This window comes from Hippopotamus amphibius, chromosome 5 (assembly GCF_030028045.1).
Source record: "Hippopotamus amphibius kiboko isolate mHipAmp2 chromosome 5, mHipAmp2.hap2, whole genome shotgun sequence".
Taxonomy (NCBI): Eukaryota; Metazoa; Chordata; class Mammalia; order Artiodactyla; family Hippopotamidae; genus Hippopotamus; species Hippopotamus amphibius.
In genome coordinates this window covers 42,217,780-42,235,864 of record NC_080190.1, presented here as the reverse complement: position 1 = coordinate 42,235,864, position 18,085 = coordinate 42,217,780, and the positions used below count along the sequence as shown (strand labels likewise).

Sequence of the window (18,085 nt, the reverse complement as noted above, 5' to 3'; positions counted from 1 at the left end):
TGTCATTCTCATTTGGTTTTAGTATTCTTGTAATGATAGCCTTTTTTTTTCCCCTCCAGAGAAAGTACTATGGCATCTAGCATTCTTAAAGATCTTCATTTTGAAATCAGGTTGACTTTTGGTGTGGGTTAGATGGCACTACTTCCTTTTTAAGGCACTGCTTCAGGCTTTAATGTCCTGTTTCAGCAATTTAGATTTGGCCCTGTCAAACAGAATGTCTTTATTTTATGTTGTGAATTCTGGTCCATCATCTGTGAGCTTGTAAACCACCAAACAAGGAGCAAAGTAAGGCTGCAGGAGGATTATCACAGTCAGTATGTCAGTATTCTGATTCGGGTACAGTTACTAGGTCCATTCCCAGGGTGAAGATTCTCCTGCAATGTACAAAAGTAATTTCTCTAAGGAGAGGTGGGAGCAAATATATTGCTGGGTCAGGAGGTATAATAGCAAAACGAAAACTGTGCCATCTGTCCCTATCTTTCTCTGCAGCTAAGCAACGGAACCATATTTTGGAAAAGAAAACATTACTTTGTACACTTCTTAGTAAACAGATTTCATGGTTTGCATGCAATACTCACCAGGCCAATGGCTGTGATCTGTCCTTATACCTCAGTGCTGTTTCTTAATACTTTACTCACTCTTAAAATCACCTTTCGTTAGTATTTGATATTCTGAATAGCCATTGAGTTTCTTTACATATCAAGAAAATTAACATACTACCTTATCGTTTCTTTTTTTTTTTTTTTTTTACTTTAAGGTAACATTTTCATAATAAGTTTTTTAAGTAAGGAAATTCCTCCTTGTTTCTTTCCCCCAATCTCAATCATTAGATAGTATATTGTCTGGTGTGTATCATTCAAGATTTTTTCCTGTGCTTTTAAATATATGTATCTATGTGCATACAAATAATTATTTCTAAATAAAAATAAGATCACAATGCATATTCTTTAACTGACATTTTATTTAACAAAATATCTGTGTTCCATTTTCATATCTTGTTGCTTAGAAAGCAACAGATCTTTATGACATGCAGCTTTGAAAAACAATATCACAACAGTCTATTTTCATGTATTCATTCAAGAAACATTTCTGAGTCAGGCCTGGTTATAGGCACTGATGACACAAAGATGAGTAAGACAAAAATCTCATGTTAGCACTGTCCCATAGAGACTTCCTTGATAGTGGTGATGTTGTACAGCTGCACTGCCCAATATTGTAGCCACTAGCCACATGTGGCAACCGAGCAGTTGAAATGTGGCCAGTGTGACTGAGAAACTGAATTTTTAAATGTAATTAATTTACATTTAAAAATACACATGGCTAGTAGCTACTGTATTGGCAAGCACAGGTAGTAGATAAAACTGACAAGGGAAGAGCTATAATCTATAGCCATAGAGGAGGGGGAAGAGTGGAACATCTTTCCCACTTGTCAACTTTTTTTTTGTGAAAGGAGCTCAATTAGTAAAACTCAGGACCTCTTTCTGCCCTTTTCCTCACTCCGCACCAGAGGAGATGGTGTAATTTATCCAACTGATAAATTTGGAAGTAATCTACATGCTCATCTCAGACTCTCATCACTTCCTGATGGGAGGGAGCACCCGACAGAGGGCTAGAATTCTCCGCTGCTTCTCCAGGAGAAGAAATCCTCCCCGCTGCTTGTGAAGCCTGCCCCCGTCTGGGCGTCTGTGACAGGACAAGTGAGCGTGCCCAAACAGAGGGTCCAGTCTGGGAAGCCTATTTGTCTCTCACTCCTAAGCCACATTCTCTAGCCTAGATTGTATTAGTGATAATAGTAATATTTTAGTCCCATTGAGAATGAATCCACCAAATCTTTTTTTTTTTCCAGACCTGAAAGAGCAATTTATTATTTTTCTTGATACTATCTGTTAACTAGATAATTCTTTGGCTTCCCATGGTGTTGGCTGGGATAACTGCAAGGTGTGATGCCTTATGCTTGTGAGCATTTGGTGCCGGCACTGGCTAGGGTCGCAGCTGGGACTGTCAATCTGTTTTCCCCCAGTGAGCCTTTCTGTGTGGCTACCCAGTCTTCTCCATGGCATGGTAGTCTGAGAGTGGGCCAACTTCTTACATGGCAGCTGGCTTCCAAGGGCACAAAAGCAGAAGCACCAGCGTTTCCCAAGACCCAGGCCAGGAACAGGCCCCCATCACTTTGCTGCATTCAATGGGTTCAAGCAGGTTCCCCCAGCCAATCCAGGCACAAGGGGAAGGGAATGCACAAATGTGTGAACCCCAGAAGATGTGGTGCACTGGGGGGTACCAAAACACAGTCTGGCACACACCTCAACCTCCAAGTGTATAGAATTGAGCTCCTGGCACCCTTTTTCTAGTCCTGCTTCTCCCAAGCCTTCCCAGTATTACCAACACCAACTCCATCTTTCCATGCGCTTGGGCCAAACACGTTGGAGTCATCTTTCACTCTTCTGTCTCACAGGCTCACAACTGCTCTGTTGGCAGTCTGGCTCCTCTCTCTTCAGAAAAGGCACAGAACTCAGTGAGGGCTCACATCTGCTGCTATGGCTGCCATCTTTTCTTGCCCAGTCCATGCAGTCACCTCCTAGCTGGGATCTCTGTTCCTGCCTGGTCCCTTTGGTCCCTTCCCCACATAGCAGCCAGATGATTCTGTTAACACACAATCAGTGCCTGTTCCTTCTCTGCTCACACCCCTGCAGGGGCCCCTCTATACATGTACAGTGTCCTAGAGTGACTACAACACACTAACAGCTTCTGTCCTTTTGCTCCATAGGCCTCACCTCCCATCCGTCTCCCTCTCTATGTCTATTCTGTTCACACCACTTCCCTTGATGTTCCTTGAACACCCAGGCCCAGGCATACCTCAGGGCCTTTGCACAGGCTCCTCCCTCTGCCCACAATGTGTCTACACACCAGATACCTATGACTCCTTCCTATTTTTACTCAAATGTCACTTTCTCATTGAAACCTATCCCAGCCTGCCTTTTAAATCTGTTCTTCTCCTCTGTACTTGTGACTCTCCTTGAATTAATTTTCTGTGTAGCACTTACCACCAACATCTGTCAGGGTTCTGGCAGAAGAGACTTGCACCCTTGGGAGAGGGAGGTGATCAAAGGATGAATGATGGGCAGGATTAGGAGATCAAGGCATGCTGGAGGTAAAGGGTCAGGGAGCAGGATTACTGGGCCATGCTGAGAGCTGGAGCCACGTGAGATATAAGCTCAACAGGAGCTGGAGCTGTGGCTTCTGATAAGGAACGTCTACTGCCAAACCCCTGCCTGGTTTGGAGGGAGCTGAGAGAGAAATACCCTCACTCCTCTCTTCTCCACCCTCTGGGCTTCCTGCTGGGGCTCCCTTTGGCTGAACTCAGCTGAAAGTCATGAGACATGGAGGCCCTCCCACTCAGGTCAGCTTCTAGGCAGAGAGAAGAGCCAGGAAGAGTGAAACGTCGCAGGCCCATGTTTAACATATCATTCATTTAATCATTTATCAACTGCCTCCTCCACTACAACATCAGCTCCATGAGGGATTTTTATGTTGTTCCCTGCTGTGCCCCTTGCAGCTGTAAGAATGCCTATTCACTAAACACTTATTGAACAAATGGGTTAAATTATAAGGATATTTAATCTCTCATGTAAAAAAGTGTCTGGAAATGGAGCAATTTCAGGGCTGGTCAATTTGTTGGCACAACAAATCCTCCAAAGACTCAACTACTTTCTTTCAGCCATCCTCACTGGATGGGTCCTTACAGTCCCAAGATGACTGCCACTGCTCCAGTCATTACAACTGGGTCAGAAGCAAAAATGGTGAATTTCTCATCTTACCATTCCTTCTAGGGAAAAAAAATCCCAGAAATTCTTAGCAGTCATCCTCTTATGTCTCCTCTGAGTTCCATGCCTGTTCTTAAATGAATGTCTGGCAAGATGAATAGAATTATTCCAAATGTTCTCATTAATTAAGGTCACCCATTAGGGCTGAAAAGAAACCATTTAAATGAAATCAAAGCTCTGGCAGTGGGAAAATAGAAAGGAGAGACTGGGGAGGCACCCACGAGGGTACTTACCTCATGGACAAACCTGCACAGTCTCTGAAGGATCAGGGCTGAGATGAGGGTGGAATGCAGAGGAAGGGCTAGCGAAGCTGAGATTCTAGGCTGTGATTAGAGAGGACTCAGAGTCCATGGAACTGTCTCCACTGACCTGTGGTTAAGGACAGGGAGGCACCCACCCCTGTTGACAGTACAGAGAGTGTATGAGAATTACAGGAGAAAACCAAGGGTTACAGATGGCACCTCAACAAAAGAAGCAAATGTGTACAGGTCCAAGCAGCTCCAAAGTGGAAAGGGCTGCCCCAGTGGGCAGGAGGCACCATGTACCAAGCACGCTCCAAGGTTAGCTGAGCATGGGCCAGAACATTGCAAAGGAGATTGACGTTACTGTCTAAGGATGCCTGAGGGCCAATTTTAGGCACCCTTTCAGCTTTGAGATGCTGTGATTCTCTTACAGGTTGTATTTCCCAAAGATGGCCACAAAATATCTCATATTCCACCAGCTCTCCTGCATGTTGACTTTGCAATTCTCCCACTAAGAGTGGAGCCTAGGGGACTTCCCCGGTGGTGCAGTGGTTAAGAATTCACCTCCCAATGCAGGGGACACAGGTTCGATCCCTGCTTCAGGAATATCTCACATGCCATGGAGCAACTAAGCCCGTGTGACACAACTACTGAGCCTGCGTGCCACAACTACTGAAGACCACATGCCTAGAGCTCGTGCTCTGCAACAAGAGAAGGCACTGCAGTGAGAAGCCCATGCACTGCGATGAAGAGTAGCCCCTGCTTGCCCTAACTAGAGAAAGCCTGTGCGCACCAATGAAGACCAAACGCAGCCTAAATAAATAAATAAAAATGAAAATTTTAAAAAAAGAGTAAATAAGAGAAGAAAACTTTATTTAAAAAAAAAAAGAGTGGAGTCTAATTGCCCTCCCTGTGAACCTTGGGTGGCCTTACTGGTCTTGTGATGGTATGGTTACAGGGTGGCCTTGTAACAATAGCCTACATGTTAAGATGCTGCATGACTTCCAAAGTTGTATCTCAAAAGGCCATGCAGTGTTCACCGAGTTCCCAGGAGGCTCCCTCTGGAACCCAGCACCGTGCCCTGAGAATCCACATGGCAGGGCCATGGACAGACAATCTGATTGACAGTACCAGTCAAGTCTAGCCTGAGTCACCTTAGTCAGTGCAGTCAGGAGAGAGGCATGTGAGTGGAGAAGCTCTCAGCTTCGGCCACCCTCAGCATCTGCGTGTCCCCATCTGAAGTCCTGAATGTCATGGAGAGGAAATAAGCTCTCCCTATTGTGTCTGATTTTCTGACCCACAGAATTTGTGAACATAATAAAATGGTTCTTATTTTATGCCACCAGGTTTTGGGGTGGTTTTTTATGCAGTAATAGATAATCCCAACAGACTCCTTGGGGAATGTGCCCCAGTACTTGGCCCCCACCTTCTCCCAGAAGCTCTGCTGGAGTTCAGAGCCTACCAACAGCTGCAGCAAAACATGCCTTCTTCTTCATCCCTGGACTCACAGCCCTTATCTCACGGAAGCGTCACAGTAGCCATAGAAGGAGCTCCCACAGCAAAGCTAAAGCAAACACAGCCCAAATAACTGTCTCAAGGTCACACCCCAAAGAAGAAGTGGAGCGGGAGCTTCTCCTTTCACACTCCCCAACAACCTGTTGTGGAGATGGCGGAAAGGCTAGGCCACGCCCCACCCCCATCCATCTCCCTGTCTGTGGCTGGGCACTTCAGTGCAGGCAATAACCGGTCTCTATCATGCTGCAAAGAAGAATGCATCCAAGTCACCTTCCGTGACACACAAATAGACTCCCCACAACTTCCTAGTTTTAAGTGACAGAAAATCCAACCCCATCTGGTAAATGAGAAGGTACTGAGCCACAGAACAGCATAGTCCAAAGTTAGTGGTGTCTGAAATGACTGTTTTCAGGGGCTAAATCATAGCACCAGAGGCTAGTTTCCCTCCTCGCCTTACAGCTCTGTCTCCCTGTATTAGCTTCTCGTGAGGGTCCAGGGCCCGCAAGGTGGCAGCAGGCTCCACTCATGATCCAGACAGCTGGCTTGCTCATGATTCTAATTCCTTTCTCCCAGAGAGCAGAAAGTTGGGCAGGAATCTCCATAATCTTGTTATTTAATTCATGGAAGTTATCTAATCATCTTTTAATATCATCTGATTTGGTTTTGTAATACTACAGCTACAACTGCCATATCAATTATTTTAGTTTACCTATACAAGCGTGCACTGTACATATTTCCATGGTGCATAAGCTCATGACACTCAGGGGTCCAGAGAAGAACCTATAGACCAATGGCCAAAGGTAGTCCACGTTTGGGAAAGATAACATGAATGGTGTCATAATACCAGGACTCGAATGACTGTGCTGTTCTGAATTGTTCAGGGGCACCTGAGGGGAAGATGATCGTGCACGCTGCTTCTTTGAGAGTCTCTCTCATTATGTTAATCAAATGCCAGCAATTTCACTGTTTTTTGAAGGTCACTTTGCAGTTCTGCCATTTTCTTATTTTGTATTAAAGCACAGAAAAACAAAGAGTTTAGAAAGGGATGAAATCTTAGTATTTAGGCAGGGTCTTTTATGGGTTTCCATAGCTATTAGGATAAAAGCCAAATTCCTTAACATGGCCTGCAAAACCATCTACAGTCTGTTCAGTGCCACCCTTTTCAACCTCTTCTCCCTCTCCCCCACTTTGCCCTCCAGCCCTGCTGGCCCTCATAGGTCCATTTCTCAAGTCACGCTCCCTTCCTACCATCAGGACTAAGCCCTCCCATTGCTGCACCCCCACTGCTTCTTGCCTAGTTACAGTCTACCTCTTTTTCAAATCCTAGCCACCCCTTACCTGGCATACCCTTCTCCACTACACCCCCCCCCCCCACACACACACACTGGCTAAATTAGGTCTCTTTCATTGCCATTTTTCTGAGCTTGTAGTTATTTATCTATTTGTATGGTATTTTAATGATGTTTTCCACCAGAGTACAAGTTCTATTGAAGGCAAGGACTGTGATTGGTTTTGTTCATTATAATATCCTCAAAATTTAACATAGAGCTTGGAACAGAATATGGACTTAAAAATATTAATTTCATGAATGAAGCAGTCGTCCTTAATCTCCATCTTCCCAGTGCTGCCCATGGCCAAATCCATCAGAAAGGCCTCCACCTCTACTACCTGGGCCAAGCCCAGTTTGTCTTTCAGTATCTCAACTGTTAACTCCCCGGTCCAAGCCAAAATTCTATCTTGGATTTTATAAAGTCCTCCAATCTGGCCTCCCTGCTTTGGCTCTTGCCCATTCATCCTATTCCACACCATTTCAGCGATTCTTCTCTTGACAATCAAAGTGACCTTTCAAACAGCAAATCAAGTGAAATCACTTCACTGCTGAAAACTTCCAATGGCTCCCTGCTGCAATTAAAATCATTAGCAATGTACTGTGGTCTATAAACTTCTCTGTATTCTGGCCTCTACCTCTCTATCCTTATCTCCTCCTACTCACCCTCATTCATTCTGTTTCAGAAATGCGGGCTTTCTCTCTGTGCCTTGTGCTTCCAGATTGGGTCCATCCTCAGAACTGTGCACTCAGTAGACCCTCCACCTAGAACACTCTTCCTCCTCAAGGTCTTTGTCATTATCTTATTCTTATCAGCTAGGCCTCAACAAGGCCTTTCCTCGCCACTCTTGCAATGTGCCCTCTACCCTCATTCACTTTCTATCCTATGTTATGTCCTTGTTTTACATTTTTTTTTAAATTTTAGAAAGCTCTCTAAAGCTGTGTGATTGTGCTGCTGCCAAAATGCCACTGGACACTTCAATGACTGCTTGATGACAAACATAGCTGCAAACCACAGCACAATGGAGCCTCCGGTGAGAAAGCCTTCTATCACAACCTTCATGATTTGAAAGTATCCTTCTTGTTTGTTTACTGTAACCCCCTCCCCTGTCACCTGCTGCTCAGAGGATTTACAAAACTTTACATTACATCCATTGTTTCCCTGAGAACAATGCCTAGTACATAACAGGCATTCAATGTAAAACCTAGATAAAGGATAGATTTGGTCCAAACCCCTTCATTTTGAATGGGAAAGCTGGCTTATAAATCACAGATTAGAGGAATGGATATAGAAGGAAAATTGACAGTATGTCTAAATAGAAAGCAATGTATTCCCCAAAGGTAATAACTTGGAATAATATTTCCAAAACTTGTGAGATAGAAAAAGCTAGTCTTCTCTTTGCCACTAGAAGAAAAATGGATATAAATTTTATTATTAACATGTATGTCTGGATTCTAAGAATTCAACATTAATATGTAAATGTCCACTTAGACTCCTGAAAATTCTGCACATGCTTGCTGACATCTGACAGAAGGCTTCGTACAACACTGGATGTGGCACTTTGGGGCCTTGGAAGTTGCTCCCTGGTGAATATGTATGAGTCATTTCCACTTTTCAGATCAGACTCATAGTTACTGATATCAAACATACCTGTATTTTAACAGCTGTTTTATTTTCAGCCCCCAACTCTAACATAATCTGCAACTGAAGCTCAGTTAATATAAACTAACATAGAATTATCCTGAAGTAAATTCTCACCTAAATTATTTCAGTCAGAAATTATATCATTATTTCCCTTTACACATAAGTTTAAGGTTGGAGTTATCCTTATGTCTTTATTGTGGCATGAAGTATTCATTAATTGACACTGTCCTAATGATTGAGGCATATATAATATAAACCACTATGTTAATTGCTATTGGTTATAAAAATAGCTGCAATAAGTGTGAATCACCTTGTATGCCTGAGTATCTAATAAATATTTGAAATAGGGAACAATTGGAAAATTAGTGAGCTAAGGGCAATATGGTCTTGGGTCATGATTTCCACCTCAGTTTTTCAGAAGAGAGTTATATCTTAGAAGAAGAGTATGACATCAAGAAGAACAACATTCTAAAAAATACTGGTAACTGTCTTTCTGGAGCCCAAATCAGTAACATTCTCAAAGGAAATTCTTACCTCTCCCTAATACCCCAGATTTATTACAAAGATAAGACCCCTTAATAAAGAACAGGATCAAACAGGTTGAACAGTCATAAACCATGCTAGTCAGCTAGGCAACAAAAAAGATATTTCTTGGCCCAGGAATCCACTCTATTTAGTAAAATTCTGCACGTTGGTTAAGTCTGGACTTAGATTATATAGGGCTGCCGAGAAAGATGACAGCTACTCATTATAACAACATAATATTTTCCACATAGTCATTCTTGAATTCTGGTGTTTGGAATCTGGGGGTCCTAGGTAAAAATCTATTGTGGAGCCAATGATCACACCTGTAAACCAGAGATTTTTTGCTTTCCTTTTCTCAATCTATGATAACCATGATTTCATCACAGAACCAGTGCTCTACTAACAACTGACAACAATATTTTTAGAGCATGTACGTTGTCTCAGATGGGCCATTTCTCTCTCATGGAACAATAACTGTCAAGCGGACTTGTTATGAAGTGTTTTCTTAGATAATATCTAATCTCATTAAGGCTATAATTTTGATGTACCCTCCTTCCTATCCTCTAAAAGAAAACTATTTTTTCCTGACACCACCAGTCACAAATTAACCAGAACACCAAAAGAAGAAATCAAAGCATGGAACATTTTTTCTAACTACTTCCTTTCCTTATATCACCACCATCCTGGCCCAACCAACTGGACATCTGGGGTACACATTTCTCTACTATATATATTTTTTTCTATTCCAATGCCATACCTCACCTTCTATTCAAGACTCTCTTAATTTACATCCAGAACTTCTCCCTATTTCTTGGGCTAGACAACAACTTTACTCCAAGGCTTCTCAAACTAACTAGGGTCAGAGTGACTCAACCTTACAACTCACAGGGTTGAAGTGCATTTATTTCTATTGGGTCATTTTCCAACTCTAATACCATTAATCCAGTGACATTCAAACTCCCTGAACAACCTGAATTTTCATGCGTTATCATTCTGTCTTCTATCACAAAAAATCACAACAGTAAACTTCATTCCCTACCTGATTTCATATTCTACTTCAGAGATACCCCTAATTTAAGCTCTGTGGACTAGAAGGACTACAGAAATACATCCTGAAGAGTCAAAACTGGAGGCTTAGCAAACACAAGCACACACTTTGCCTGCTTAGACATTTCACCAGGACAACCCCATCATGTTAGTCCAGTCAAGTGCCTGTGGGAAGGAAGGATGATACCAAGATCACCATAATCAGAGTCCTCATCCCAACCCCAAGGGCCATCATTCCACTGAGGGTGAGAGTGCCAGAGTCGCAGAGACCCCAGAGAACCTAGACATCTTAGTAAAACCCAAATATAGACAGAAAATATGTTTTCTTTTTTCATCAAACATAGAGATCTAAGACTTCTGCATAGAGAGCTTGCCTATCATTGGTCCTCAAGGCACCAAACCTGACTAGCCCACCAAAGCTATTTAAGAAACAAATAGTTGGAGCCATAATTATGAGTCTGTGCCACCTGCACTGCTGAGGATCTGTCTACACAGCAGCTGTCCCCTGGCACACTGCCTGACAGACAGCCTCACTTGCCTGTCACACTGCTTATTAAACCCCTCCACCTTGAACTTTGCCTTTCTGGTACGATGCTGCCTTCTAGCTACTAGGCACCTAAGCTGTAGGGGTGCTATCAGGCCCTTGCCTCTGCTGAAGTACCCACTTGTACTTGAAACCCAGGGATTGCTGTATAAGTCACCCTGACCCCACTGGATAGGATAGATACTGTGGGACCAGCTATGCAATTGTGAGATCTTGAGGACATCCTGTCTTGCAAATCAGCCTTGCCTTAACTAAGTACTGGGGCTAATTCTTACTAGCTTCCACACTGATGAAAAAAAGATTAGCGTAAAATCCCTAGGGCAAGAAGTCCTGGGACTGTGTAAGCTTATCTTAGAAAATTAATTTATGACATAGCAGAATATATCAAGCCAATAGGCTGGATGAGAATCAGAATTAACATTCACTGCAGTGGGCCTAGATATAGCTTCTTAAAGGAACTAATGGGATTGTCACCATGATAAACAGGAATTACTGGCATTTGCATCCTCAAGGGGTCCAAGGCACCAAGGACAGGCATAATTCCATCTGCTGTGTCCTTTGCTCAATGCAACCCATTAAAAATATCATGAAATCTCTTTAGTGGATTATAAGCAGCTTTTTTTAAAATGAAATAGGATATAAAATATCAAATGCATTACACATAGTAAGGATAAGTATAATTTACAGAAGTTTTATATGTGTATGTGTATGAACACTCACGTGTATACTAGGCCCCAATGTAAAGTGTATTCCTTACTACACAAACACTACTTTGATAAAGTATTCGTCTTTCTTTACACAAGTCATAACATCTTCAGCACAGGGAGGTATCCCTACTTCTATATGAACTCACCTCTAGGAATTTTATTTTCCTTAATAAAAACACTCATATTGGATTTTTTTCATTTTTGAATTATTTCACTTTTGAAAAGTTGTGTTTAAGTTGAGAGTGCTGGCTCTTCTTTAAAAGGATGTATAATTCACATTTAGTAAATGGCGCTTTGACTCAGTCTACCCCTTAGTTTTCTCATCTGGCCCTCTAGCCTTCTCTCAATCCTCCACCCCACCGTTCCTACAGTTTGACAAAATGCAACCATTTTCATTTACCTCTTTGTACATCCAAGTACCCAGTTTTCCAAACTAACATATAAAACTGTCATAAGCTTTTGTTCAACTAATACTGAATCCTTGTTTCCTTCTCTGAATCTCAGACATTCTTGAGGTCTTTGTGCCTTTGGTGGCCAGATCACATCATTATCCTTTAAGCCTCCTGAATACCTTCAGAGTTTATGATTCAAAGACAGCTGTTGACCCAGCAGTAGCTGTCTGGACTAAATGAATCCTCACTCCAAATATCAGACAAAGGAGGGGAAAACCTGGGCTGAGATTCCATAAATGCTTGGGTTTGGTTTGATGTTTAACTGAGATCTTCAGTGACATCATTCCAAGTGGATTTTAAACCTCTGCTTTTACATTCAGAGATTTCTGATGCAAACATATTCATATAACATGAGGAAGAATTATACCCAGGCATGCACACAAAATGCCAAAAAAGCTCTACAAAGAATAGTTCATTTCATATCTATTCACGCACAGCAGAATAAAACTGTTTAGAGAGTAGACAAGCAGGCATTCCCATTCCACATAATTAAGCTATAACTCAACTTTAACAATTTGATCTATAAAGGCAATTAGCTTCAGCAGAACTTGGAAATTGTTTGCCCTGACAGATTATGAAATGTGTCACGGAGATGCATACAATTTAGTGTCTCAGAGTCACCATCTGAAGTATAAACAATGTTTTGAAGTTTCAGCTGAAGTACTCAAAAAGGAAAAATAAAGATTAATCATTTTCTCATGAACCCTATAACAAAAGAGTGGAGTGAGTCAAAAGTATGTGCAATTCACTCAACATTTTACTTCTTTAGGCTTTTAAACATTTCATACTTCTCTTTGAGAAGACTCTAGTTTTAAGGGCATCTTGAGTCATTGAGGATCTGAAAGAAGATGAAGCAAAGAGGATTTAGATTACACGAGAGAGGAAAGGGCTCCTTGTGCATGGGAGGACGCTGTTCTCGCCTTGAGGATATTGTTTCTGTCTAGACTGGTTTGAGGATGGTCTTGTTCAGAGGTGAGGTTATAGCATCATTTTTGATCCTGCCCCCTTTTTCATTCCACAGTATTCCATATAACCACTTGGAGACAGTACACTGGGGTGAGAATGAAGTGCTTCTCGAGAACTGTGAGACAAAGGAAGAAAAGCTTCTCTCAGAACATAAGATTAGTGTGTTTACTGCAAATACTACCTAAAGTGATCAATAAAATTATTTGATAACTACTAATTGAAAGGCACAAGCCAATCAGAATGGACACAGGCTGCAGCAGGATCCTGAAGAGGCTCCTGGATCATGGGGAGGTTTAGGGGTCCAGGAATGAGCTGGAGCAGCAGTCACAGGGCTCCTCGCGAAAGCTTTTTACTAACTGATGCAGTAGTGTTTCAATGTGTTAACAACTTGTGCAAACCCCCCGAATAGAAGCCTTCAAAACACTCTTTCACCTTCATGTCTCCCATCAGCCCCTGCTTCACACATATTTTAAGGTTTCTGAATTCAGAATGAACATCACTATTGGTAACAGCAGTTTTAGTGACAGAATCAAGAAAATACAGTAACTAAATCTGCACAGGACTGGAAGGTAGATTGTCTCATAGGACAGAGATCCTGGGTTCCTAGGACAGATTCCCTGGCTGGAAATATCCAGCTAAGTAGGTGAGGCGGTTCAACACATGCTACCCCACAACGTGGCAACTTGGCACATTGAATACTTTAAACTGAAGGCGTTTGGGAAAACTGCAGAAGCAGGAAAGTTACTCTTACTTTTCCCCTGACCTTCTCCCGTGAAACAGGTTATAAAACCCTTACATGAGAGGTACCTTCCCTATACCTAAAGGAGTATCCTTATCTTTGAAGCCAAAGGGACGGGAGGAGAATCCTAACAAACAAGCCTTGCCAAGTTTCCTCCACTTTACTGCCACTTACCTCACACTCCTTCAACTCTCACAGTCCTCCACTCTCCATCAAACCTAGCATAAAAATACTCAGGTCTAACTGTTCCTTTGGGTCCTCATTTCCTTAGAAAGACTTCTGTGTCAAGTAAAACATATAGTGTATATTAAATAAATTAGTATGTTTTTCTCCTGTTAATCTGTCTTTGTCGGTTTAATTTTCAGACCCAGCGAGTGACCCTAAGTGGGTTGAAGAAAAGTTTTCCTCCGCTACCTAGCCAAAAAAGTGAAATGAACACAGCTCAGGAAAAAATGCCATTAGGAGGAGCGTGCTTAGTGATAGAACACAGAAAGAAAATATGTGACATGTGCAGGCAAGTTGGAGATCACAGGTCTGAGGGTGATGGACTTTTTGGTCTCCATAGAGAGAGGTGCTGCTGTCAACCAGTATCTTTTATCAGCCTCAGCCACCTAAATGAATTACGCATTTAGATGAACCACTTTCTTTGGTTTTAAATGAACATGCAAACTTCTCATTAAAGTGTCTGCTTCCCAGGTGCCTTGAAATCAGGAGGGAGGGAGCCTGGATCCAAGATGTGTACACTACAGTAACATCTGGATGAGACCCACACACACCAGAAAGTACTAGGCTGTCATTTGGGTCTATATATTAATTTCAGGTGACTCCAACTAAAAGTATGCTGGATACAAACATAAGATGTGGTTTCTTTTACTGCCAGGATCAAGCCCAGATCCTATGTATGGTAAAATTCAACAAGGCAATGCTACGCTGGCAACCAGCCGTAATCTTGATAAGGACTCACCTCCCCACTCCTAACTTCAGGTCCCTGCACCTATGGGATACATCATGGTATCTCTGCAGACATTACTACTAAAAAGAAGAATCAGGACCTTTGTAATCCTAACACCCAAAGGGCTTTTGCCTACTTTATGGAAGTATGTCCAATGAGTCAGTGTTATGAGCATATATTTACAGAATTTGGTTGCTGTGAAAGCCCTGGTGGTTAACTTATTTGCATTTAAGTGGGACCAAAGTGGTTGAGGATGCCTTCCAGCATGTTTATTTTCCTAGTTCCCGCAAAGGAGAAAAAGGGATTGTTTTTAAAAGAAATGATCAGCTGAAATTCTGCTAATTCTCCAGGCCACAATATGATTTAATATTTTATAACTATAAAAACTTACTTTTAAACTCCAATGTTAACTCACATCATAAAAGATAATAGCTACTATTAATTTAGGGCTCACTACATGCTAGACAATGTGCTAAGGATATCTCAATTAGAACAATGACTCACTGAGGCCTTATAATTTCCATTTTCCTAGAACAAAAATGGAAACCTGGACAGGTTGAATAATTTTATCAAGATCACCCAGCAAGTAAACTTTAGAGGCAGAATTTGAATCCAAGTTTGCTTTAGAAAACCTATGCTCACAGTCTGACTTCCTACTAATTTTACGGAGACTCAATTTTCCTTAATCTGGAAAAGAAAGAAGAAAAAAAAGAACACGTTGGTAGTAGTAATCCCAGGAAGACTACTCAAACACAAACGGAGAATCTGAAGTCTTGAATTTTATGGTAGTGTACTCAATTCTATCATTAGAAATTGACTCCTAAAACACTGCTGTAATCCCACCATGCTTGGGCTCAAAAACTTAACTAGCTCAACCTTCTCAATGGCATAACATTTAAGCTCCTTGCTGTGGCATTTCAGGCCCTCTGGGATCTGGCACTGGCTTAAATACCTCCTCTGTCTGGCTACACTCCAGCCATCCCAAGGCCTTAGCTGTCTCCCAGATATCTTTCACTTGTATGCTTTGCATCTGCTATTGCCCTTCAGCCTGGAATGCTCTTTCAGTACCATCTCTACTTACAAAATACTCCTCTCTAATAAACCTTCCCTTGATTCTCAAAATAGAAAGGCCTGCTCTACCACGGCACACTTTTGTCTTACAGCTGCACCCTCTAACTTTCTACCTTTTGTTCCTGTTCAGTATTTATATATCTATTTTATCCCCAAATGAGAATAGAACCCACATTTTTTTAAGCTTCCTTCTTCAACCGCAGCCAGCACAAACGCTTACAAGAAGGGGCTCAACAAGTATTTGTTAAACTGAGTTTGCACTAAAGTACTGCTTGTTTTGCACTATGTGTAAAACACAAATATCCTTGACAGAGTGTTCTCTGTCATTCAGTTTTGCGAAACCATTAACAAATGAGTATTACTAACATATACTTTATAATTTACAAAGGACTTTTATGTATATTGACTTCGATCATTACAAGGAGCCCTTTGGATAGTTAGTAAAAACCTCATTTTTATGTCCATTTTCCAGATGAAGGATCAGAACTACAAATAATTGTTTAACCATTTCTAACATTTGCAAAGTCATTCTGTAGCAGCCACAGTGCTCAGCACCTACATGAACTATTTTATTCCCTGAAAGCTTGAGATGAAACACAGGTGTTTCTTACAGGTACTTCGGAGTTTATGAGCATCCAAAAATGAGAACTAGTTTAATTTCCAAACCTGTGTTTTTGGAGAAGAAATTCACAGGCAATAGCTTTGTATCTGTTGTATCTGATTATCCGGCCCCATAAACAAAATTTCCATGTAATTCCTTTCCTTAACAGATTTGGTTAAAATGCATTTCCACTTTAATATTTATTTTCCTTTTTAAACAACATCTATGGGGCATATTTAACCTTTGCTGACTCACCCGGATTCATCATTATTCCCACTGGTTCCCATCCTGATCTGTAGCATGGTCCCATCCTGTGTGGGAACTGAGGCATGCAGGCCAAATGGTTCTACATGGTCACCAGCCCACCCAATGAGTGACCTTTATTACGTCTCTCGTTTCTTTTTTTGCTGCCAAACTATTAGATTTGACTTCTTTCAACCTTAAATGTCATATCACTGGCAGCATCTTAATATGCCAAACTCCAAATCAGTTCCATTTCAATAAACAATCAAATGAATGGATTAGATACCATACTAGGAGATGGGCATACACAGATGAGTAAGACATCCCTTTTAAGAGTATGCAGTCCAGAAGGCGGCAGAAGTGAAATCATACCATTTCAAAATAACACACAAGTGCTTTGCTAGAGGTATTTACAGCATGAAATGCTTGGTGGCATGGGGGTCAGAAAATGACTCTCAGAAAAGTTAGTGGCTGATCTGTGCCTTGATGTATGAATAAGAACTTGCCAGATGAAAAGGTAGCTGGTGGGATAGAAGAGAGGACGGGCAAATGCTCAGAAGCATAAAATAGCAGGGTTTGCAGAGAATGACTAACTTCTCAGTAGTACTGGAGCCCTAGTTCAGGCAGCAAGAGGTAGAACCCAAGACTTAAGAGGTACAAAGGTGGCCTTCAAAGATATGCTAACTTTGACTTTATTCCATGGGTGATAGAAGCCACTGGTGGAATTTAAACTAAGGAACAACATGGGGTAAGGATAAGAGTTCAGTTAGAAAGACTTGGATCCAGACATACGCAGCTTCTCTAGTATTTTTTGAATGACCACATGAACTCCGCAAAACTGAATGTGATTCAGCAGATGATGAGCGAATACAGCAGGAAGAGTAGGAATCTGGAATAATTTCTTCAGGAAAGATGCCTGAGGATATAAATGCTGCCCATGTGTCTAGAAGGAAGTCAGATATCCTGTTTCTAATTACCTATGGGATGGAAAACCACAACTGAGCGAGCCATACAGCTTCTAACTTTAGCTGCCCATTAACATCACCAGGGAGGTTTTAGGAGCCCTGATACCTATGCTTCTCCCAAACTTATTAAATTAGATCCCCCAGGGCTCTAATGAGTAGTCATTAAAGTTCTCCAAGTGATTCCAGTGTTCAGCCATGGCTAAGCACCCCGACACTAGAGTACCAGGTTCAGACACAAGACTCATACAAAGAACTTTCTTTCCAGTAAAGCATATGGACTGTGATATTCTTGGATTTTACTTTACTTTGTCTATTTTGACACAGGTAATAGGCGTGTTTTTGAAGGCTCAACTGTTGCTTGCTCTGAGAAGCCTTCTCTGGGGGGGGCTTTAGAAGCTATTCCATTTCTAATAGTACTTTTTTTTTGCGTGTTTATTGTGATGGTGGTGGAAAGGAGGGATATCAGTCTAAACAAGAGGTCAAACAAGATGAAACCAGATTATATTGGAAGGCGATCCATTTGCAAACATTTAAATGCAAGGTAAAAAAATAGAGGTGTAGTATGCTAGTGACAAAGCATGGAATGGCTCTTGAGGATACTGATGCACCAAGCTTTCTGACTTCACTGTGGAGAACAGGACATAATATGCAAGGATATCAATTTCTGGTGTGCATGTTAGTGGTCCAATGGAAAACAAGAAACACCACCTTGGATCACAGGAC

The 18,085-nt window shown here is 41.7% G+C and overlaps 1 protein-coding gene across 2 annotated transcripts in view; it reads right to left on the bottom strand.

Annotated features, from left to right (window-relative positions):
- The window catches only part of PRKG1 (protein kinase cGMP-dependent 1), a 1,182,497-nt gene that overhangs the window by 226,717 nt on the left and 937,695 nt on the right, over nucleotides 1–18,085 (bottom strand). The window lies entirely within an intron of this gene.